The 24,292-nt window shown below is 53.8% G+C and overlaps 1 long non-coding RNA gene across 1 annotated transcript in view; it reads right to left on the reverse strand.

The window, feature by feature from the left end:
- Window positions 1–300: 300 nt before the first annotated feature.
- LOC147576007 (uncharacterized) overlaps window positions 301–24,292 on the reverse strand; it is a 48,219-nt gene continuing 24,227 nt past the window's right edge. Inside the window, exon 2 of the long non-coding RNA XR_015241662.1 lies at window positions 301–3,053. This is a non-coding gene — a long non-coding RNA (uncharacterized LOC147576007). The remainder of the gene's footprint in view (window positions 3,054–24,292) is intronic.

Consider the following 24,292-nt stretch of genomic DNA (forward strand, 5'->3'; position numbering starts at 1 on the left):
CCACACCCTGGCCTTTTCTGGAATGGCCTTTCCCAGCCCTTTATTTACCTTCTACCCCTCCTTAAGACCCAGCTTATTAAATGGGGTGCCTGGGTGGCTCAGTCGGTTAAGCGTCCGACTTCGGCTCAGGTCTGATCTCACCACTCGTGAGATCGAGCCCCGTGTCGGGCTCCGTGCTGACAGCTCAGAACCTGGATTCTGCTTCAGATTCTGTGTCTCCCCCCTCTCTCTGACCTTCTCCCATTCACACTGTGTGTGTGTCTCTCTCTCTCTCAAAAATAAACATTAAAAACAAAAAAGACCAAGCTTAAATGTTTATTCGTCAAAGGACCCTCATCCCAAATGTTTATTCGTCTAAGGACCTTCATCCCAAATGTCTTCATTCACTTGGTCAACAAATGTGTTGTGGGTCCCTGGTCCCAAGTGTTAATGATACAGAAACCAGTAGTGAGGGTGACCCACAGAGGCACCCTGAGAGGTCGTGTGGGGACCAGAGGACATCAGCAAAGAAACAAAGCGGAAGTCCTGGACGCAGCCGACCCTGAGTGCGGGCCTGGCTGGCGGTGGGGGCTCCTGTGTCAGTGGAATAAAAGGACGTTCCTGGGATGGATGAGTAATTCCCGCGGGGCTTGGGGAAGCCGTGGGGCCCTCCCGGGGGCAAGTGAAAGCAGCTGCGGGCAGATCCGGTGTGGTGCCACCAGGAATGCCACCCCCCACCCCGGGCAACTGGTCTGGCTACTGTTGCTGCCAAAGCCCAGGGGAGGACGGGGTCCTGGGTGAAGTTGAGCCAGGTCAGGGGCTGGCCAAGCAGGCCGAGAGCTAGGGCTGCCTGGAGGAGGCGTGCAGAGCCTCCCTCGTGGGAAAGCGGAGCGCGCTCTGGCAGAGTCACAGGATGGGTGGCCGGGGCGGCTGCCCACAGTATCCTACGTAACCAGCGAATGGACTGGGGACTTGAGGCCCCGCCTGAGCAGGGGCTCCTCTGCCTGGTCCCGCAGCACTCGCCAGCTGCCTGGTATACAGTGGGCGCTCAGTACCGGCCCGCTCGATGGACGAGTGCTTGTTGGAGTAAGTCAGCAAGGAAACAAGCGTGCCGGGGACCACTGCGCAGGAACCCTCGGGCGTCAGATACCAGCACTTTGCTTCTGGTGCCGCCTTCAGTGTCCCTCTACAAGCGAAGTTCCCAGGGCTTGTTCCTGAGGGCAGTGAGAAAAGAAGGGGAAATGGAACCACCTGAAGAAAGAAGCCAGGGGTCACTTTCCTGTTTCCCCTCTTAGGCCAGCCAAAGGAAAAGGGAGGGCTTTTCCGGTGCTTCACAGACCCTCCGGGGTCGAGTCCCAGCCTAGCACCTATGACGGCACTTGATAAAGGACGAATGCTCTCTGCGGGGGCCTTCATCTCCGCAGTCGTTCTAAGAGCGCGACCTCTCCCCCCACCCCACCTCCTGCCACGGGTCACACTGCCCCTGTCTTACTGTGACCTGCTAGCAAGTTTCTGGCTGAGGTGGGTGCCTTGGTTTGTGAAATGCTACTCGTAGTAGGAAAATACCCTTCCTAGAGAGACACATATATAGCCTTGCCCTGCTCAGACTCTCTGAGAAAGCCCAGAAAGCCCCATGGCCTAGCACTGGGGAATCGCGTTCCTCTGCCCCCTCCAAGTAGCTTGGAAAAGTCCTTCAGGCAGAGTGAGCACCAGTCAGGGAAAGGATGGATCCTGGATGCGACGAGGGTTCAAGCAGAGGTAAGGCAGGAATCCAAGACCAGCCCAGACCCCAGACGGTGGGAGAGATTCAAGCTCATCTGTCCTGCTGAGAGGACAGAGAGAGAGAGAGGGAGAGAGAGAGAGAGAGAGAGAAAGAGAGACCCATGGTGGCACACGAGCTGCTGAGTGTCTACGGCACCAGGAGGAAGGACTTGGGGAAAAGATGGGGACGGTGGTGGGGGTAAATTGAGGAGGATTGAAACAGCAGACTGAAGAGTCCAAGCGAAGTCCATGGGAAGCCATGGGAGCCTCTGGAACAGAGGAAGTGCCAGCCCAAGGTCAGCCAGATTGCAGGGGAGAGATGGGACCAGAAGAACAGCTGGAAGCCTTGCAACCATCCAGGGTGGAGACTGCACTTGAGGAGGGAGAGCCAGGACCCTCCCGAGTTGAATGTCAAGTATTCCAACAGGGACCTCTATGAACTTGGGACTCTATCACATGTTTGCAGGGTGGGATCAGGAAGTAGCCCTTTCAGAGGTCCTCACTTTGTCTCAGGAAAAACTTGTCTATAAAGAGAAAGCAAGCAACGTGAGGGGTCGGGGGAACACTTGCTTTGGATGCAGACGGTCAGGGCTGGAGCGTCAATGGTGTCCTGCCACCACTCTGTGTAGGTAAGGATGGGGTTGGTCCAAAGCCCCGGTATCCGATGTACCAAAACGCCCATGGCGGGCACTTTATAAATGTTTGCTCAGTGAAGAGTCTCTTCTACATGTCTGAGCCTGGGTCTCTTCTCCCGTGAGATCCTCACTTTGGGATATTTATATCATACTTGAAACATAGTAGGGGCTCCATTGGGCGGTCAGGTCCTCACTAGTGGGGGTGCTCTGGGGACGGACCCAGGCCTGGTTCATCGTTGGCTCCCCTGAATGTCTTGCCCATTAGAGATGCTAGATGGATATTTCTGGAATGTACTTGTTGTTGAGGGAGACTCATTCCTCAGTGCAGACAATCAGCATTTGGGTCCCAGAAGAACTGTGCAGTTGTTTTGAAAAAAAGAGTGGAAATTACTGACCTTCAAAGCAAATTTGAGCTGAGGGTGTGCCTGAAACAAAACACATAAAGGAGGTGGGAGCAGGGAGGGGACATGCGGACCTTCCAGGCTTTGGTGGCGCACCCAGGAGAACATCTTCCAGAGCCAAGAGGAGGTGGAGTTCTAGAGAGGTGGGACCAAAGCCCCCTTCCTTCCTCCTCGTGGTCTTTCCGGATGCTGCTGGTGTTTGTCACATTCCTCCGGGGATGGAGGTGGAGGGTGGCTTCCTCTGAGCTGGGGTCCCTGTGGAGGGAGCCAGGAGCCCCTGGAGGAAGGCAGAATGTGAGCAGGGCTTGAGCAAGCCAGGCCAAAAAATGGTGTGCGGCTGGACGGCCGCATCGATCCGCGCGGTGGGAGGAGGGCTGGCGGGGCCGGGCCTGCTGTGCTCAGCAGGTATCGCATCTGCCCTCGGCCATGCAGCCCTGAGTCTGTTTGCAATTACAGCCTGTTTTGATTATTAGGTCAGAATATTCATCTCCATGGGCTTATGATAAAAGGCCAGAGCAAGACGGAGTTTCTCATTTCAGACCAAGTCTCCCTCTCTTTGTGTGTGTGTGTGTGTGTGTGTGTGTGTGTGTGTGTGTGTATGTTTGTGTGTGTGTATAGTTTCTGCTTTCTCCTTCCTTAGCCAATTTATTTAGTTCTTGACTCCAGGAGGGTGGTGGCTGCAAGAGGCACCCCAGAGGCCTTTTTTTTTTTTTTTTTAAATACAATTTATTGTCAAATTGGCTTACGTACAACCCCCGGTGCTCATCCCGACAAGTGGCCTCCTCAATGCCCATCACCCACTTTCCCCTCTCCCCCACCCTCATCCACCCTCAGTTTGTTCTCTGTATTTAAGAGTCTCCTATGGTTTGCCAGAGGCCTTGAATACAGTGCCCTTGCGTGGCAGGAGAGGGAGGCTTTGGCGCCTCCCTTGGAGCCCCACCCAGCCAGGAGGTTGGAGCTGGGCTGGCTTTTGACTCATCCAGGAGGCAGCTGGCTACCGAAAGCGGGGGCTAGTGTGGGCAGAGCCCTAGAAGCCCAGGGCCGGGAAGGGCCTTGAAAGTCAGCCCTCCCACCCCCGGCTCATGGTTTGTTGCTTTCCCACACCGCTACCAAGAACTTTCTGCTCCCATTCTTCCAGGGATGGGGAACTCCCTACCTCCTTGGGCCACCTGGTTCACCCGGTTTCTGCATTCCAGAAAGAGGAATGCATCTTTTCTTATAAGACCAGTGGCTCCCCAGCCTCCAAGCCCTCACCAGGCCAAATATTCCTGTTTCTTCAACACACTGAGTTTGATATGGATTCGAGTCTCATTACCAGGCTGAGTACATGCAGTATCTCCCGCGTGGCATGAATACTCAGAGCTAGTAGGATTTTCCCTCCCTCCTTCCGCAGGTCCTAGCTCTCTGTACATGGAGTCTCTGCTGCTTTTTGGCAGACCCAGTTCTAGACCTTCTTCTGGACCTGAAGGAGGAAATGCTGTCACAGGGCACAAGTGTAATTACCATCCCTTCCTCCCCCAAAGCCTCTTCATCTGTCCTCACAGCTCAGGCCCCATAAGACGAGTTGGTAGTCCCACTGCCTTCATTCTGTGGCCCTGAAGAGCCTCAGGAATCTTCAGGACAAAGATGAAAGGGGCTAGAAGAAAGAAAGGGAAGTCATTATGTTCAGCCACAGAAGAGTCAGCAGGCTTTCCCAGCCTCAGTGATGTGGTGGCCTGATTTCTGGAGTAGGGAAAGAAGGAGACAGAGACAGAGAAAGAGGTTATGGTCTCTCGCAGAGCCCTCGAGGGCTCACAATGACCTTTCTCATCCATGCCAGTGTTACAACAATGCTGGGAAATAAATGCAATGATTTTTTTTTATGTTTATTTATTTTTTGAGAGAGACAGAACGCGAACAGGGGAGGGGCAGAGAGAGCGGGAGACAAGGAATCGGAAGCAGGCTCCAGGCTCTGAGCTGTCAGCACAGAGCCCGACGTGGGGCTCGAACTCACAGACTCCGAGGTCCTGACCTGAGCCAAAGTAGGGTGCTTAACCGGCTGAGCCACCCAGGCGCCCCGATGCAATGATTTACGGGACCGTCATTTTTTGCAAAACTGAGGTTCTGAAAGGCAACGGTTGCCAAGCTAATGACAGTTGGCACCGGGAGAAGAGACAGAGGGGTTCTTTGAGTCAAAGCTTGATTGACAGTCAGATGGGCAGGTCTACGGAGTGCTGAATTTGTTTTAGATGGCGCGATAATATAAACAATATCATCTATCATTCAAACCGGGTCTTTGGGACTAGAAGCGGGCACCTGTTAAATGTTGACACGGGATACAGGACACAGGCACAAGCAAGGACCATCCCTGGCAAACCAGAGTGGTTTGTCCTGCTGCCATAGAGACCTCCAGTTCCAGGTCCCCCAAGCTAACCTCTTCAGCTCCACCATGCCCCCTGAGAGAACGACCCAGAAGCACCACTTCCTCAGGGGCATCTCTGAGGACAACTCATATTTTCTTCTCCCTAGCTCAGACCTGCCTTCTAAGATACAGGCTGCTCCATCCAGTGGCCCCCTAGACACCTGCTCCCGGACGACCCACAAGCTCCGTGGATAAGGGTCCTCAAACGCAGCTCTGTGCAGGTCCTGGTTGCATGTGGGCATCTGGTCTACCCCACAACACGCACAAGGAGTTACAATAAAGGCCAGTTTTCGGCAAAGACGCAGAGCCTTGAGCTCAATCTCGCCCCTCGACACAGACCACCCAGCAACTCTTGGTCCCTACCAGGCCCCTTGGATTTGTTCTCCAATTGGAGATGCATGCCCAGCCCCTGTTATTTTTCCCCTTTCAGCCTGATTCTTGGTTTAAAGCTCAGTTTGCCTGCCCCTGACTTCTCTGAGGAGCCAAAGCCCTGCCCACCTCCTGTCTGAATCAGTTCTTCGTTCACTTTATGCCAGTTTCCCACTCCTGTCCCGGATCCTGTCATGTTTGCCCCCACATGCACTACAAGCCAAGTACAGCCACGCCCAAGTGACCCCCCCCCCCCGCCAGCCTCTCCCTGGAACTCAACCCTCCTCTGGGCTCCTGATGTTATCGAAAGGCCCCACCCGGTACCCAGACACCAAGGGGAGCCCTGTTGGTCCCAGGACTCAGCCCTGTTCGAGTGATTGACACCCTATCCTCCCGTTCCCCGTGAGAATCCTCATACCACGTCTAAGAATGAGCCACATCATCCTTTCCCATCTCCCCTTTGCCCACGCACAGCACCTCGTGGGGCTGGCCTCGGTCAGCTATCAGCCGCCGGTTCCTGAAACAAAAAGCTGGGCGGATAAATGAATATCACAAAGCCAACAGAGGCCCAATCGGGAAATTCGGCTTCATTCTACTGCAGTTGATCCGAAACATTGGCTTGATTTAATAGGAATGCTTCCTAACGCGTGAACAATTATTATTGTTTTAAATTAGCAAGAATAAAATTCCACCGTCTTTCTCCCTGAAGCTACTTCCAGACATGCCGAGCTGTAAATCCTCAGCGCCCACGAGGAGTTAGACAAACAGCCATCGTTGCTGCAAGGAAATGCTGCAGCAAGAAACCTCTCCAATCCATATTTTTCCCTTAAGGGAAGGGGAAGGAGCTACAGCACAGGGAGACATTTTGTTTTTTCTTTTCTTGTTGAAAAAGGGAGTTTTCTCTTTCCTGCCCTTCCTTCTAGCTTCACGAGAGATGCCTGAGGTTGAGCGTGTCTGGCTGACTGAAGGAAGAAAACATGAAATACATTTAACTAAGTGAGGCGTCGAGCGGCTTTTGCAGCGGAGGCTGGCGGCATGGTAGGTTCGGGCCCCCTCACACCCGCCGCGTCCTTGCCGTGTGGGCATCAACACGCCCACTCTTCAGACTTTGATCCTCGCTGCGAGACTGCGCTTAGGGTCTGGGGGATGAGTCATCTGAAGGTTAGTCCCAGCTCTGTCCCCACCCTTTGTGTAAGACTGTTTCCTTTCCCATGAGCCCTGACCGTGAGGTTCTCAGCCAATAATGGCATTGGTTGGTTTTTTCCTCTCTTGTGCAACCAAGTCATATAGAACCTCTTCCTGCCCTGAAACTCAGCTCTCCTAGGGAAGGACAAACCAAGGCATGCACAGCGGTCCCCTGGCCCAGCCACTGTCATAATCACCAGGACTCCAGGGCAGATGGAGCCAGTGCCTCTGATGAGCAGCTCACACTGGAAGCTCAAAGCACCCTGGAATCAGGTCTGGCAATCGCTGAAGGCTTTCCCTGCCACGCTAAGGGGTTGGAACTTTATTCCATGGACCACAGGGAACCACAGAAGGGCTTTAAGGAGAGAGGGGTCCAGCAGCGTGATGCGGGGCGAGACACTTGACCTCCGAAGCCTTGTTTTCCTCGTGCGCAAAATGGAAACAAAAGAGCGTGTGCCCCTCAGAGGGATTGAGGTAAAGGTCCCACGGTCAAGCGGATGTAAATGCGCCTCGCACAGTTTCTGGTATACAACCGTCCTGGAAGAGCAGAGACTGAACCGAAATGTGTTCACCACTCCCCTCTCCCCAACTCACCAAGCATGCTTGGCACACAAGCGTGCACACACGTGCCCACGCCCACGCCCACGTACACATACTCGCTCGTCTTTTCACGCCCCGTCTCCAGCTCCACCAAGGTCACTCCTGGTAATGATTTTTCTCGGCCAACATTCCCAGCACGTGGACCTGTCTCGGTGCTCCCAGCCCCAGCCCCACCACGCCCTCCCCCCGGGCCATTCTGCCAGAAACTTGCTCCGCTCGGGAGTGGGCCAGCGGGGCTTCAATAAGCAGGCCAGTGCTGTCTGTGGCTTTGTAACTGAGCTTCCCTGGGAGTGAGGGAGGACTGAGCTCCCGGAGCTGTGGGGTAGGAGACGGGTGGGAACAGGAGATGAGAGGGGGCACTGGGGGGAAAAGGGTCCTGGGGACCAGCCAGTTTGGGTGTGCGTCCCCTCCTCTACTGCAGGACATGGGAGAGGTACGGGATTCCCTGAACAAGGAAGGCTCCTTCCAGGTGCCATTGAGTCCTCCTGCGGGGGGGGGGGGGGGGGGGGGGGCGGGGAGGGCACATGGGGTCCTGCAGGCCCCTGGGCCTCTTCCCTTCCTCTCCTCCCCTGGAGACCAGGAGCAAGCTCTGCAAAGCCCCTTCATGCTGCGTGGTCCCCATCCCGCTGCGGACCCAAGTCCTGGCTGCCCCGGGCCAGTCCATGCTGGCCGGATCCTGCTGTCCTGTCACCTGTCTCCAAAACTCTTGCGGCCCCTGCCGCTGCTGTCCTCCCCCTGTGAGGCCCTGCGAGGCCCACCTCCTCTCGTGGCCCAAAAAGTCACAAACAGCCGGCTGGTTTGTGCAGCAGAAGCTTCCTGAACATCGGGAAGTTACGGAAAGCATAGCAGGAAACACGTTACAACGGATAATCGGACAGGCGACGCGAGATCCAGCCCCAGTTTCCCCCGCGAGTCCAGCCTGGAGCGAGGGGCTATCTCCTCCCCCACGCTGGGGGGAGGGGCTTCTTTCCACCCTCCAGTGTCCCCGAGTCCTGCAGCCACAATCCCTCCTGTCTCTTGAGCTTCCAGGGGATGGCCCCTGACTACTACAGAGAAGAGAGAAGCGGGGTGTTCCAGAAGCCCACTGCCTGTGTGTTCTGTTTCACCAAATCTCTCCCCAGAAACACCGGACGGAAATACTATCTCTACAGGTGAGGAGCCTGAGGCTCAGAGAGGTAAAAGGAATTGCCCAGAGGTCAGGATTCAGGAACCGGTGGAGTCAGCTCTCCTACCCACTTATCCACCCATTCCGTCCGAAGGTATCGATGGCCCTGCCCGAGAGCAAGGGCTCCCGGACTCCCGGCCCTGAGTCACTTCGCAGCCGGGCAGGAGAAGCCCCGGGAGCGATGGAACCGCTGAAGGAGGCCAGCCGGGGCCTGAGGCCCACGTCTTTACCTTCCCAGCTGGCTCCGGCTGGCCGTGACATCTTGGGGAGCAGCGAGCCATGGGCACAGTAAGCTCGGGGAGTTTAACAAATGTTTATAAAACCTTTTCATACACAGTTAATGATCCTTATTAGGACCTGAAAAAGCAGTCACTCATGCCACGTCCCAGCTTTAAGGAGCATTTTATTATTACATGCCACTCCACAAATTAATGAGAGAAGCTGAGGCCCATTTGTCGGTGGGGCCAATGCCTGGGGATGCTGGCGGAGAGGCCTTTGTCCCAGAGCCTACTGGGCCAGATTCCCTGCTCCACCTGCCGCCCCCAGACACTGGCCATTCTCGAGCTGCCAGCCCACCAGCTGCAGCCCCTGAAAGGGCCCACCTTGAGGCCACCCCGGGTTCCCTGTGCCTCAGGCCTGAGCCCGAGCAGGCCCGGCTGTCTCTTCCCCGAGGCGCTGGGGAGAGGTACTCTCACATCCCGGGGGGAAGGGTGATGGGAAACAGATGCCTGGTCCCCAGCCCCGGATCTGAATTCTTAACCGGGTGCCCAGGCCAATTTTGAGACCCACCAGGGCTTGAGACACGGCCCCAGATGCCTGTAGGCCAATCCCGGCTCTGCCCCAGGCTGCATGACCTCAGGCACGCCTCTTAGGTTTTCCTTAGTGTCCCCATTTTGCAAATATCCATCTTGCAAAAGTGATTTTTGCAAATATGACATCATCCCACGTGACCAAAGAGTGTTTTTGTCGTGATACAGCCAAGTCTGCCTGGCCATTCGAATGATGGAATCGTAGCATTTAGAGCAGGAAGCCACCAAGGTCAGGGTGAGAAACAGCTGACGGAACTAGACAGAGGCGATGGTTGCACAACATTGGGGCTGTAGAAGCTGCCACTGAATTGGCTCATTTTATGTTCTGTGGATTTTGCTCCAGTACAAAATGGTTAATTTTATGTTATGTGAATTTTACCTCAATATAAAAAAAAAAAAAAAATCAAGTTCCTTTTCACCTTTAATGTGACATGCTTACCAGCCTCTGAGCTCTCGCCCAGGCTTTTCCCTCTGCTTGGTTAGTTCCTACTCACATTTCAGGCTTCATCTTGCACATCATTTTCTCCGGGGCTCCTCTGCTGGCCCCCCAAGCAGGTGACCCCTACTGCTGTGTCATGTCTGGGACACATGTCTGTGGTGTCTATTTGCCCACACCTCCCCCAAAGATGGACTTTGGGGTGGGGGTGGGGCACAGGTCCCAGGGCTACAGCTGCCCCTCATCTGGGGCATAGTAGGTGCTCAGTATTAGCTTCTTGAACAGAAGATCTGCCTCTAACCCGGCCCCAGTTTTAGAGATGAAGCCGGTGTGGCCCAGAAGAGGACCAGGCCCTGTCCCAGGTCGCACAGTTGCTTAGCTGGTGGAGTTGCTGAGGCCAGCCCAGCCCGGTCCCTGGAAGGGGCCCCTCGCTGTCCTCTTCCCTGTCAGCTCCCCTGGGCAGAAAACACGGCCCAGACGCGTGAGCCTCTCCTTCCCAGCCATTAGCTAATCTGGCCACGGCCAATGTACCAGGGCCTTCTGTCTCCCCTTCCTGTTTCCCCAGGGCACCGCTGTTTACGTTGTCAAGGGCTTATCACCAACAGGCAGGCGAAGACTCGTGTCCTAGGGAACCTTGTCCCCAGAACCTCCTACCAACACAACGTTTCGGCCGCTGGGACCTTCCGCTTTCATGGGCACCTGCTGGAAACTGCTCACACACGGGGCCTCGGTTTCCCCACCTCTAATATAACAGATGAACACCCGCTTACTGATTTACCACCAGGGTCACGTGAAACGGCAACTTTCGTTGCCTGGAGCACGGTAAACGCTTACGGATGTGAGCTGCAGTTTGTATGAATCCTGACCCTGACCTCCCACGAGCTGCAATCTGGTTGCCCTTCCCTTGCAAAATGGAAGATGCTAGCATGTCATGGCTCACCATTGGGTGGCCGTCAGCCCCCTGGCCAGCCCGGGTCACCGGGACCGATGGAATGCATGGAGCACACGCAGGGAAGGCCTAGGTGTGCACGCAGGGAAGGCTCTGGCGCCTTTCAGCCACGTTGACCTTGGGGGGGGGGGGTCATAAAAACAAAAAGGGGCGCACAGTTTACAGAGGAAAAGCCAGAGATCCAGAGAGGGCTGAGGTTGCCCTCATTCACCCAGCTATGCAGAGGTGATCTGTAGGGCATGGTGGGGAGAGGCCAGGCCTGGGGCCAGTCACGGCCCTTGCTGGCCCTCTGCCTCCCCAGCAATAAAGGGGGCACATTAATCCTACCCTCCAAGCCCCCAGAAGAGGCACAGTGGATGTGAGGGAGGGGCTGTGTCCCTCCCAGGGGCTGTACCTCCTGGTGGGTGGGCAGGACAAACACCTGCCAGTGACCAGACCTCACCCCACCCCGAGGAGAGATGCCCAAACGCAGCATCTCCCGCTGTGGCCTATCCCTGGGACCACAGTGTGAATCACCTGATTGGCAGGTCCACTTGGGCCGTCTCAAGGGCATTTCAAAACGAAAGGGACCAAAGCGGGACTCTCCATTCCCACCCCGACCACCAGATCTGCTCCTCCCCCAGTGAATGCTATTTCCACCATCCACCGAGTCTCCAGGTCACAAACCTACCCTTTCCCCGTCCTTGCCCTTCCTTTCTTTCAGCAAGGCCTATCAATCTCGCGTTAAACACATGCCCCAAAGCCCCCCACTCCTCTCCACCCAACAAGCAGGGCCTAGCTGCGGCCATCTTGACCTACGGTCTACAAGAGCCTCCTGGTTTACCTTCTGCCCCCTACCTTGAATTATTTTTAAACGTAAGCGGATCCTATCGCTTCTCTGTGTCAAACCCTCCTAAGCCTCTTCATCTGGTTAGAATAAAACGGAAGCCCCTTCCCTGTCCGGCACACAACCTGACAATTTTCTCCATTCCTACCTCTCTCCCTGGCCTTGCCCGAGCCACACGGGACAAACCAAGTTCTCTCCCTTCTGTGGGCTCTCCTCCGGTCTTCCCCTGGCCGTCCCCTTCTTATCATACCGATCTCAAGTTAGTGTCCCCTCTTCAGAGAGGCCACCCCCACCACCCCGGTAAGTATCCAGTAAGCTGCAAAAACCTATCAAGGCTTTAAGGACTCTGCGTGGAGAGTGCTGACCCCCTTACCTTCTCCTTATTTGTTTGCTTTGTAGTCCCTCTCACTCCTCGCAAAACAGAGGGCACGAAATATCCCTGGAGTTCACCGGTGTGCACCAGCAGGAGCACAGAGCCTGGTACACAGTAGGTGCTCAGGACATGTTTGCTGGCCTCACGAATGAGATATCGTTCCAAAAGGTCCATACCAGATACAAAGGACTACTCAAAAAGGGACCTAAGGCCTGAAGCGAAAAAATTATTCCCATGGCGGTATCTACCGGGCAAGGTAGCAGGAACAAATAGTTTATACAACCAAGTCTCAGCTGTGTCATTTCTTCTGCCATGGATGTTCTATTCCCTCTTCACCTGACTCCAAAACTTCTACTTACCTTTCAACATTTAACTCCTACCTGCTCCCCAGCGCCCCCCCTACCATGATGAGCTCTCCCTGACCTTCTCCCTTAGCCTGCCAAATCTCTCATTCTTCCCCCTCTGTTCCCTCTAGCCTAGGTCTTGGTCTGTAGTGTCTTTCAGTCTGCGATCCCCTCAGGAGCTGGGGCCATGGCTGAGCCACATCCCGGTGCCACTGCAGAACATAGCACTTTGTACAGCATTGGCACTTGACGGAATAATAAAGGTTTGCCCCCTACCCATGCAGTCAACAAACCTGAGGAAATGGTGGTGTATGAGACGAGCTCTCCACCCTCCAGGAGCCTGCTCACAACTCAGATGGAGAGACAGAGAAGATTATATGACAAGCCAGTTACTTTAATGGAGAGAGACATAAAAAGGGCGATGGCATCATAAGGATAAGCAAAAACAAGTCAAGTTATAAAATGACACCCACCATGGGACATCATTTATGTAGAACTTTAAAACTTGAGAAACCAACCTATATATTGTTTATGAACACATAAATATGTGGTAAAAAATATATATATATAAAAACATTCGTGAGAAACAAAACCAAAACCATCATCACTGGGAAGAGAAGAAAAGGGATAGAATTGTGGAGGTCCACATATGGGACTTCAACCACATCTACAGTGTTTTGGTGCTTACAGAGAAAAGTCTGAAGCCCACATGGCATAATATTAAGATAAGATAAAGTTGGGTGGGTGGTCCATGGTTGTTTGTTATAATATTCTAGTAGAGCCTAAGGGTTTGAAAAATTCCAAGATCATTTTATATTAAATGTAGTGTGATTAAAGAAAAAAGCACCCAGCCTTTTGTATTAATGCTGGTTGCTTGGATGGATGGATGGGTGATGGGTGATGGGTGATGGAAGAGTGATGGGTGATGGGTGATGGACAGAGGCACAGGTGGATACATGAGTGATAGGTGGATGGAAAGATGGATAGATGGATGGGTAGTGGGTAGTTGGACAGGTAAATGGATGGGTGGATTGAGGAACGGACAGGTTGGATGAATAGATGGCAGAAAGCGTGCTTAAAATTCTCAAAGTTTACCCTATTCGTTCTATTGAGTCCTTGACCACACGTCAAGCCTCACGCTAGTCCCTGGTGCATTCAAGATCGTGACACGTCACTTCCCCTCAGGAGCCCAAAGCTGGGGCCAAGATTTGAGCCAGATAAGGAGACAGAATGCAGTGCTGCAGACAATGTGGTCACAGATGTGTATCCACTATGCCGAAAGACCAAAGCAAAAGCAGAGACAAATTCTCACTGGGTCTCCTCCACAGGGGAAGGAGAACTGCTGTGTCCTTGAGGGATGTACTGTTCTCCTGAAGAAGAAAGAGAGCCTGATGTCCCAAGTAGAGGGATACCTGAGCCAGGTGAGGAAGGATGGGGCCATGGAGAGTCTGAACAAGCCACTCACAAAGGAAACATGGTGGAAAAGGAAGAAAGATAAAGCCAGCCAGGGGAAGTGAATCCTGCTGTGAAGGATCTGTATTGTCCTGCTGGGAGGTGGGACTTCATCCATAGGCCAGAGGTGTCTAAATCTGGACAATTGTCAGAACTATGTGGTTGGACTGGAAAGGGGGTGAGCCCAGGAATCCATATGGATCAAAGCCTGCCATCACCATCAGCCAGATCCCTCCACTCCACCCCCCTCTGGTTCATGGAGGAGACCAGCAGGAATTGGCTCACCTGTGGTCTGGTCCTTAAGGGCAGGACCGGCAGAAGTGGCCTCCTCTGTGGTCTCTGCAGGTGTTCATTTTGCCTTGAGTTTGATGCGCCCCCCCCCCCCCCCACTCAGGCCAGGCAAGGGCAAGGGGAGCCCGTGTGCGTGTCTGCACATTGACCCTGATGCAGCACGTTTTTATCTCACCAAAGAATTCTCCAACAAGAATCTTTATTGCTCGGCACAGTCTCCCAGCTAACTAGGAGAGCATTTTTCTAATTACATTTCCCTTGAAATACACCCGGGTTTGAGTTAACACCTCTTCAGTCTGCCAAAACCTAAGTCATTTTAAAATTAGTTCTGGAGGTTTTGCAAAAACCCCACCGGGATGCAGCGTTCCTTCCCCACCAGGCTGTGTGCTGAAAACTCTCCCTAGACGCCAAGAGCGATTTTCCTTAGAGACTCTGTGGAGAGAGCCCAGGGAAAGGCCCACATCCAGGCCTGCCAGAATCTCCTCTCACTCAGATCTGTTGAACAGCCCTCGCAATGCTGCAGGATCGATAGAATCATAAATGCATTTTGCCCTAAGCAGTCTCTCTGATACTTTTAAAAAAACATACGGATGGGAGGGAAATGTGATCCATATGGTTTTGAATCATTAACACTTAAATCGTCAAAATAGAGATTTTTTTTTTCCTGGAGAAATTTCCTAGCCAAGGCGCCTTTCGCGGCTCTTTAATAAACTGTTTAAAATTCTGTTGTTCCCCCTAAAACACGCAAGCACATGCCAACATATGCAGCCCATGTATACACACCCCGCTAACTCTGAGAGGGCATCATTGGGAAACACAGCCCATTAGACACCATCCATCCCCAAGACAGGGTGAGTTAAAAGGCCCTTAAGGTACCTTGTGAGCACCGATGGTCAATAAAATCTACTTAGTTCAATTATTCAGGCCAAAGAGTCCCATAGAGCTTTGGAGCTCATCTGGACAAGCCCTTCAATGGTACAGATGAGAAAGCTGAGACCCAAAGAAGGCTCAGTCTCTTGAGGAGTTGGCAGAAGTCATGGAGGAGCATTTCAGGTGAGGAAACTGCATGAGCACAGTGCCTGCACCTGTTGCCCTGTGCGACTGAAAGGTGGGGCGTGAGGTAGGGATACAGGCAGGAGAGAGGAAAGAGACTGACCACGGGGCACAGTCCGTGGCTCCCCACAGTCTGAATGCAGCAGCCTCCTTCTCTAGCCTGTAGGTCAAGGCTGTGGGAGAGGCGACCATCTCTACAGAACACAGGTCAGAGCCTACCTCTTACAGCAACGGAAGGGATGGCTTAGCAAGATAAGGTGACCAGTTAAAAGGTCATTGCTAAAGCTCTTGGGAGGAAGGATGATGGGATGGAATTGATGACAGAAAGGAAGACACAAACCTGAAAGATGATTTGGAGAGAGGCTTAATAAGATTCGGGGAAATATATGTCATCAGTGAGCATCGTCAGGATTCTATCAGTTTTCTGTGGCTGCTATAACAGATTGCCACAAACTTACCGGCTTAAAACACATCAGCTAATTCAAATTCACGGTTTCGGAGGCCAGAAGTCCAAAATGAGTCTGAAAGGACTAACACCAAGGTATCAGCAGGGCTATTCCTTCTGGGGGCTCCAGAGGCAAAACCATTCCTTTCCTCTTCCAGCTTCTGGTAGCTGTGGGCACCCCTTGGCCCGCGGTCGCATCATGCAACCCCTGGCTTCCGTTGTCACGTGTCCTGCTACTCACTCTGACCCTCCTGCCTCCGTCTTACGTGGACCCTCGTGATTGCATCAGGCTCTCCCGGATAACCTCCTCTTCTCAAAATCCTCAACATAATCACATCCGCACAGGCATGAGGCTGTCAATCTCTCGGAGCAGGGGCGAGGCATTGTTCAGCCTGCCGTAAGAATGAAGCCCAGATTTCCAGCTTTGGCAACCAAATGGAGCTTTCAACCAAGAACGGGGGAGATTAGTGGAGAAGATGAGGAGCTTGATGGAGGAGGTGCTGGTTCTAGTTACAAGCCTGGGAGACGTTCTAGAAAGGGGCTTCCCAACAGACAGTCGATCCAAGAAAAGGGAGCATGACTAAGCGACAATGCAGGGGTGGTGTGGGGGCCACGGTGTCAGATACAGGACAGGGATCACATAGGGATCAAATGGGACGGGACTCAGGTTCAGCAACTCCTGGGTGACCTCAAAGCCAGCTGAGCAGAGTGGAAGCAAGTGGCTGGATTTGCAGAGGCTCGAAGTGCGACCTGAGCGCACTTCTTGGAGAGGTGAGAGAGTTGAGGCAGAGCCTCGGGAACAGAGCTGGCGCTGGGCTGCAGGCAGAGGGCAGGGACCCCAGGCAGGGGAAGGCTTGGGGCTGTAGGACAAAGAGATGCAGATTGCTGGAGCCAGTGTGGGCAGGTGGCTACACGTAGGGTAGGAAAGGGTGAACCAGGTCCCTGCTCCTTTGCCAACACGAGAGAGAAGAGGAAGCAGAGGGTGGGTACCCACGACGAACTGTTTGAAGACAGAAAGAAGAAAAGCTGGTCTCGATTTTGCGTAGAAGAGGGAGGTAAGATGGTCAGTTGAAAATGGGACCGGGAGAGAGAGGCCAGAACCATTCACGGAGCTGCGGGAGAGAAGAAAAGTCCCCAGAGTGACTCCCTGCAGAACCCAGGTCCTCTCCGGCTTGGCCTCCGGGTGGGGGGGTCCCAGCTCTCACCCCTTTGTACCTTCCAAGGTGTCAGGCTGAGGAAATAGAGCTCCGGCAGCCCAGCTCAGAAGCCTTCTCTCCCCTGCCTTTCCTCCTTTGTTGTCCAGTGACAGTGACCTCAGGTTAAAAGCCAGCAACTGAGTGGACATGAGGGACGTTGAGCGGGGAGGGCAGACCTGAGAGCAGCCCCCTCCTCTTTCCTCACCAGGAGCCTCAGCTCCGGCCTCCCTCCCGCGTCTCCCAAACCAGACCTCAGCACTCTGCTCCACGTTGGCCAACTGACTCCCCGTCTCCGGGCCTCCTGATGAAATGAGAGACTTGGAGGCAATGACCGCCAAAGGCCTTTCAGCCCTCCTGGCCTCCAAAGCACGGCCTTGGACGTGGAAAGGCTGTCTGAGTTGCCGCAGGGAGCCCCAGCCTCTTTGGAGACGGGCCCAGACCTCTGTCATTGCGTAAACATGATGCAGGCCTGTTTGGTGCCGCATAGCTGTGGTTTTCTGTTTTCCCCAGCAGTAGCTACAAGGCCGCTGCAGCTGAGAAGGCCCAGCAGGGAAGGAGAGGGCGGGGAAGAGAGCAGGAGAGAGTGCTTCTCTGTGCTGCCTCCTCCGCTTGGCTGAGAAGTTTGCAAAAGGGAAACAACATGCACAGAACAGCCCCCTTCCCTCTCTCCCCACCAATCTCAAGGGAAGTGAGTTGTTTCTAGCTTCTTTTGTTTCTTTCCAGGTCGTCCCACCTCTGCCTTCTTGGAGCAGACGCCCTCACATAACCCTCGTGAGCTTGGCCGTGGACAGGTCTTAGGGTGAAATAGCAGTGCCCAGAGGGTGAGACGTGGGTGAACGTGGAAGCCTTCAGCAGAAGTAAGAACAGACCCTGCCAGGCAAGCTTATTATCGTTGTATGTGTCTACGTGCCCACACCCTCACCGGGGCCTGGCACACAGTAGGCCCAGATAAGCCGGTGTTTATTAAGCCAAGCAGAACTGGCCACAGGGGGGTGTGGCAGATGTGACTGGTGCCCTACTCGGATCCCCTTGCCCAGGCCCGTGTATCCCACCCCCAGCTGCGGGGGCGGGTGGGGGGGAGGGTTGTAACAGCGCCCACTGCACCCTTCCCTATAGACTTGCCCTTGGCTGATGGGAGCTGTCTTACCCAATGCCAGGAAATTTGCCCATCCCTCCAAGGGGCAGCCCTCCACCTGTGACTTACAGATGCCAGAGTTTAAATCCCAGCCACCTTGCTTCAAGTTGAGACAAATCTTTGGTGCAATTCACACTCCAGAGTTCCCCCACGAGATCAGGGGAAGTGAATGTCACATCTCTGCTTAGCTCCTTCCCCTCTCCTGCCTCCCTCACTGCCTTACTGGTTTCCCCTCCACCTGCCACTTGCACAGAAATCCCTGCTTCAGCCTCTGTTTCTAATGAGCACGGCCTAGGACGACGGGCACGGCTTTTCAGATGAGACCCAGCTCGGGGAGCGGCCTTTCCTGCCCACAGCCAAGGGACTTGTCACACTGCTCACCAGGCAGCAGGGAAGAGCAGAGGGCACTTGACAGCTGGCATTTTGCAGGGTCAGAGCTCATCGGCGCGGCTCTGCACACCCAGGAGGGCTGGCGTGTGGTAGCAGAGAGGGCCAGATCACGGTTCAGCCGGTCAACACTCCAGAGGCCACCGGGGGCTGCAGGAAACTGAGACCCACTGGGGCTCAAATGGTGCTGGCCAGTTTGGCCTGCTCACTGGGGACCAGAGCAGGTAGAAGTCAGGGGCCTGCAGACGACCCAGGCCAGAGCACCACCAGGCAAAGAAGCCGGCATCTGGAACCAGACCAGAAGGGTGGAGCCGCTCCTGGTCAAGGACTTCGCCAATACCACAAGGCCTAACCTGGGTGGCCCCAGAGCTCCCAAGCCGTGCAAATATTTACAACAAAGTCAAGAGCAGTATAATGGTAACCGTAAAATATACACTGCGCCAAGTGCCATGTCGGCCCACACCCGCTGCCAGCCCCGCGCCGGGAATTAACGTGAAATTAACTCCATCCTCCCGCCGCTCCTGGCAGGTACTATCGTCTCCACTTTAGATCAAATGGTGGCCATGCCCGCTTGCGTCGCACGTGTGGTCGGAAACGATACGTGCACACACAACGCACAGCCACGTGCGTCACTGTTTCGGTCAGCGGCTGACGGGATGAATGTGGCCTTCTGCACCAGACACTTTATTAAGGACGCTGCCCGTAAGAAGGCAGCCCTTGCCTTCTTAAGCTCTGGCTCACAGGCCCTTGCCCTCCCCGGGTGCCCCAGCAGCGGGTGCCCTGCAGCCCTGAGCAGCTGAGCCAGCACCCAGCACCCAGCATGCAGCCACCTTCTGCCCGGCTCCCTCGGGCCTCCAAACTGCCCTCTCCCCTTTCCCAGGAAGGGGGCTGAGCCGAGTTCTCTGGTCCTGTCAGGGTACAGCTGTGCCAGAAATCAGGGCCGCTTGTCCGTTTCCCAACTTCCATTCATGGTATGGGAGGGACGTATTGCCCTGAGGTGGTAACTTCTGATCTTTTAAGAGGTCAGCATAGGGGGTGCTGGTGCGGGCACTCAGAGGTCCCAGAGGGCACCAGGCACCTTCAGATACTCCCAAAGTTGCCCACACCCTGTGACTCCAGACTGAGAGCTCAGTCATGCAACAGCTGCCTCTCATTCTGAAGTCCCCCGGGAGATGTGGCTGGTCTAGATGACGCTCCCAGGACACCAGGCCTTAACGCGTGGCCCCCAGGCTCAGAGCTCGACGTGGGAGTCCACACTCCAGGGTTCATAGGGTCCTGGTCTGTGCAGGAAGCATGCTCCAAATACTTCCCCCTCCCCCAAAGCTCTGGGAACACCTGCACAACCCACCAAGGACAGAACCTCAGTCTTCTCTTCTGTGAAATGGGGATGAGAACTTACCCATGGGTCCATGCCACAGATTAAGCTGAGTAACAAATAAGGCTGCAGATCTCACTGACTTCTCAGGGCAGCTTTAGTCTCACTCAAATAAAGGTCTGCATTGGGCAAGCCGCTCGCCTTCATCTTGGGGCTTTGACCTCCAAGGCCACTGCAGAGGAGGGCAGAGCGGGCTGCTGGGGGGTATGTACCAATTAACTGCCTCAGCCACAGGGCACAGCCAGGTTTCGTGGGCCTAAAACTCATGCAATTTAAGGGATCTCTTTAAGAGAATGTATACAATGTTATACATGTCAATTGCCCACAGCTATTGCAATACCCCCGCCCACAGAAATTACAAAAACAAAATACCCATGGTCCCCAGAAAGAAGGGGTCAGGGCAAGTGAGAGCCCTAAAACCCACACTCTGTTGACTTCGGGATAAGTCGGCATCTGCCAGGCCTGGAAGTGACGCACCCCTATGGCTCACAGTCCGTTGGCCAGAACTAGCACACCACAGGAGGCTGGGGAGTGGAAGGGAGCCCCTGGCTGCTTGTGAGTATTAACCGTCTCCAGCAGCATGCTGTGCTCATAGCAGCTGGGTGGTGGAGGGTCAGAGGGTCAGAGAGTGGAGGTGGAAGCTTCATGCAAATGTAGCGCTCTAGAATGATCTGTGTTTTTGCCAAAGTGTCTCCCAAGGAGGGCACAAGGGGGCGGGGGGAGGGCGCAGGGAAGCCGTGCCCAGTCCAGAGTTGGAGGTCAGGGCTCTAGTCCCAGAGCTGTCCTTTCTCAACAGTGAGAACCTGAGGGATTCATTTAACCTCCTGGAGCCTGCTGGCCCCATTGCCCAGGTATGTACATTGATCCTGACCTCCCAATATAGTCGTTAAAGAGAAAACAGGATCAAGTGCCTAAAAATGTTTTGCAAACAGCCCAGTGAGGTGCAGAAGTGAGCCACACTGTAATTCTTTTTGGCAAAGCCGCTCTGTCATGCTTTCTTATGGTCACCTGAAAGCTAGCAGTCTCTCGTCCCGAAAGCTCAGCCCATGGGCCCGTGCGGCTGCCTCGGTTATGAAGGCAAAGGTTAAGCCCCCCGGTGTCCTCTTCTCCAGCCTGTCCTGCCTTACCCCACCTGTGTCACCAGCCCTGGAGAGATCGGCCAGGACAGGCAGAGCATACTCGGCTGCTGCATGAACTTGCTGGATTCCCCAGGAAGATTCTAGAATAGTAGAGCTCAATGACTCTCTAGAGGTTAGCTTACCCATTTGTGGGTGCTGGAAATGCTCAGCTCCTTCAGGAGTTCCCCAGCGGGCGTTGGTAGGTCGGTCAGAAAGGAGCAGCTCAGCCGTTATGGGCAGTATCCCCCACCCCACAGCACCCTAACAGGGCTATTTTTAACTCTCCACAACCCCCCTGCAACCCTCTCACTCTGGGAATGTCATACCGCATCATAATAAACACATCAGAATGCGTCAGCACCCACATCGAGTATCATTTACATATAACTTCATAGGAATGGAGAGGAGTTGAATTAACAAGTTGACACGATGTGAACGTTTTGCACATATTCGATTAAACATCCATTAATTTTGATATTGCCATCACTTTTTAAGTTGGTAATATTTTTTCAGGTATCAAATAATCTTGGAAAGATCATAATCTGTAGGCTTGAGTTTACAGTGCCTGAGCATACACCAGCCCCTGCATAACACCCTCCCTGGTACGGAAGGCCAGGCTTTTCCGTTCTTTCAGAGGGCCCAGCTGCCAAGTGGCTCGCCCGTCTGTGTCACCCCCAGCACAGGCTGCTCGTTGCTGCTAAGTCAGGGGCTTGACCTCGCTCTTGCCCCAAATGAGGAGCTGAAAGTCCAGGGAGGGACTGAGTGACTGTGGAGTCTGTCCGATCCCATGGCCAGAGCCAAGAACGGAGGAGAAGAGTCGCAGGCTGTCTGGGTGACTGTTCATGACCACAGTGAGAAACAGGTCTTGGCCAAGATCACAGAGGCAGCCACGGCACGGCCCCTGCCTCTCTGAGCCTCAGTTTCCCCATTTGCAAGTGAGCAAGCAGCAAGCGAGGGAGGGAGAGGGGAGCGTTCTATAACCTCTCCCTTGTTTTCCAGATGTGTATAGAGTTTCCATTGTATAGTATGTTTATTCTGGCACTTTCTGCTGCAGGGTATCAGGGTCAATGCGATTAAGCGGGGTATTTTTTTACACCTGAAATGTCATCATTTTTGAAGGGATTGTAGGTGTATGTGTACAGATGCAGGAACATGTATATGAGTCCTGGAGAAGGTTCATGCGGACATTGTGCCTCGTACTATGTGTACACGTGTTGTATGAATGCCCATGTATGTGTTCGGGGCATATATGCATGCATGAGTGTGCATTTGTCCGTGTGCAAGCGTGTATGTGTGCATCATGGAGAAGGCCAGGCAGAAGGGATGGTGTTCATGGGCTCTGCGTGCATGTTGCTTTTTACCTTCCTGGTTCCTGGTTGCCCAAAACGCTTTCTTTCTTTCTTTCTAGAAAGTGTTCCCGGTGCAACCATCAGCTGCCTGTCCTTTGCTCCCACATAAGGGCATTGTTATCCCTGAGAAAAGGCCAAGAACCAGATCACTCTGCCATTAGGCACTGATGCATGTGAGTGAGCTTTACAAAGGTCCTTCCCTTCCCTGTCTTCTCTTGACCCCCAGATAAAACTAGCAAGGACAGGTGTGATGGTCCCCCTTTTACAGATGAGCTAACTGGGGCTCTCCCAGTGGCTAAGTCACATGTGAAAGGAGAGGACCTGGGTACAGGATCCTCCCGCTCCACATTCCTGGTGACTTGTAGAGGGGCAGATGGAGTGGCCCTTACGGGCACGGCTCTCCTCTTGCACGTCTCTCTCTCACTTCCTCCCAGGCTGTCGGGATCCAGAGTCAGGTGTGAACCAAGTTCAGCGTCCAGTACAGCGCAGAGGTGGTGAGCAGTGGCCCCTGGGGATGGCCCCTGGGGATGGCCCAGCCTCAGTGTTGGGTCAACAAGGCTGCCAAGTGCCAGGGACATGTCAGGTCTCGCCTCTGCCCGCTGCTCCCTGGGATCAGCAGCTGCCGTCATGGAGCCAGGGAGCCATCGTCTCAGAGCAGCTGGGCAGGGCAGGGTGGGGCGGGGCAGGGATGAAGGAGCTACTTATGGGCAGGAAGAGTTTCGGGTGGCCCCATGCCAGAGCACTCGGGGTCACTGGCCCAGTCCCCAAGTCCCAAGCTGCAGCATCACTGGTTTGTCTGAGTCTGATACCCCCACTGTGCCTGCAGCCCAGACAACTTGCTGGGCATGCCTATCACCCTGTCCACTCCCCACAACAACCCTGTAAGGTGACTTCTTTTATTCCTGTTTCGTGTATAAGAAAACCGAGGCCCATGGAAATTAAGAGATGTCCCCAGCGGCAGCAGCAGAAGACCCGAGTTCTCGTTCCCGCTATGTCCCACAATAAGGTGGTTATTGAGCATCTACTATACGTCAGGAACTATGCCAGGTACTTCTCAAGATCTTGTTTATATTTCTGCAGAACCCAGTGAGGCAGAGAGCATCACCTCCATTCTGGAGAAGAGTAAACAGCCTCGGAAGTTAATTTGCTTGGCCAACCTCACAAAATTAGAAGATAGCAGAGTTGAACCCAAACCCAGGTACGCCTGCCTAAAAACATCTAATGAAGTCAGGATGATCTCCCTGAAATACACATCTGACCAGGCTTCACCTCTGCCCTCCCACTGCTCTCCAGTGCCTCAAAGACCACAGATAAAGCCCAAGAGCCTTAACCTGGCACTCAAGGCCCCCCACGGCCTGGGCCCAAGACTGCTCCTTCTCCCCCAGCACCCCACCCCACCACACCCATAGTCACCATGTTGTATTCCCTTGAGCATGCTATATATTTGCAGAGCCCTGGCCTTGGCAAAGCTTGGCCCATCTGCCAGAAATGTCCTTCACCCTCTTCATGGCCTGTCACATTCCCATGCCACGTGGTGGAATCAGAGAAAAGTGTCCTAGAGGAGGTGTCATTTGAGTTGGAGGCAGTTAATCCTCTGGATTCATGAAGCAACACTCACGTTCATTACAGTGTGATATTGCTGAGGAGACGTTGGTGTTTATCTGAATATCTGGTCCCTAGATTAGGAATGCTTTCAGGGCAGAGATGGTGAACTGTTTATATCTGTATCCTAGCAACTAGCACAGGGCCTGTCCCAGCACAAGTTTTCTCCCAGCGTTTGTGGGTGGGTGGGCGGATGGATGGATAGACGGACAGATGGACAGACAGATGGATGGATGGAAAGATGGATGGATGGATGGATGGATGGATGGATGGATGGGTGGATAGGTGGATGGATGGATACGTGGATGAATGGATGGATGGACAAACAGATGGACAGACAGACAGATAGATGGATGGAGAGATGGGGGATGGGTGGATGGGTAGATAGATGGATGATTTGTTTGGAAGATGAATAAATTAGTGGATGGATGGAGCTTGGAAGGATGGAAGAAGAAGAAATTGGTGAATTACTCGTATCAACAAGCACAAAACTATTCAGCACTGATAGAGTATACAGAGGGCTCTCCCTCCTCCCACCACACTCAGCCAGTAACTCAAGAAGCCTCCCCTGCTTGCACCCCTTGTAAATTTTTGTTCCAGGTTGAAAAAGACCTGGCAGGTCCCTCTGGGGCAAAAAAAAAGGACCCCCACCCTTT

Source organism: Puma concolor, chromosome D2 (assembly GCF_028749965.1).
Source record: "Puma concolor isolate L17-30 chromosome D2, mPumCon1.1.hap2, whole genome shotgun sequence".
Taxonomy (NCBI): Eukaryota; Metazoa; Chordata; class Mammalia; order Carnivora; family Felidae; genus Puma; species Puma concolor.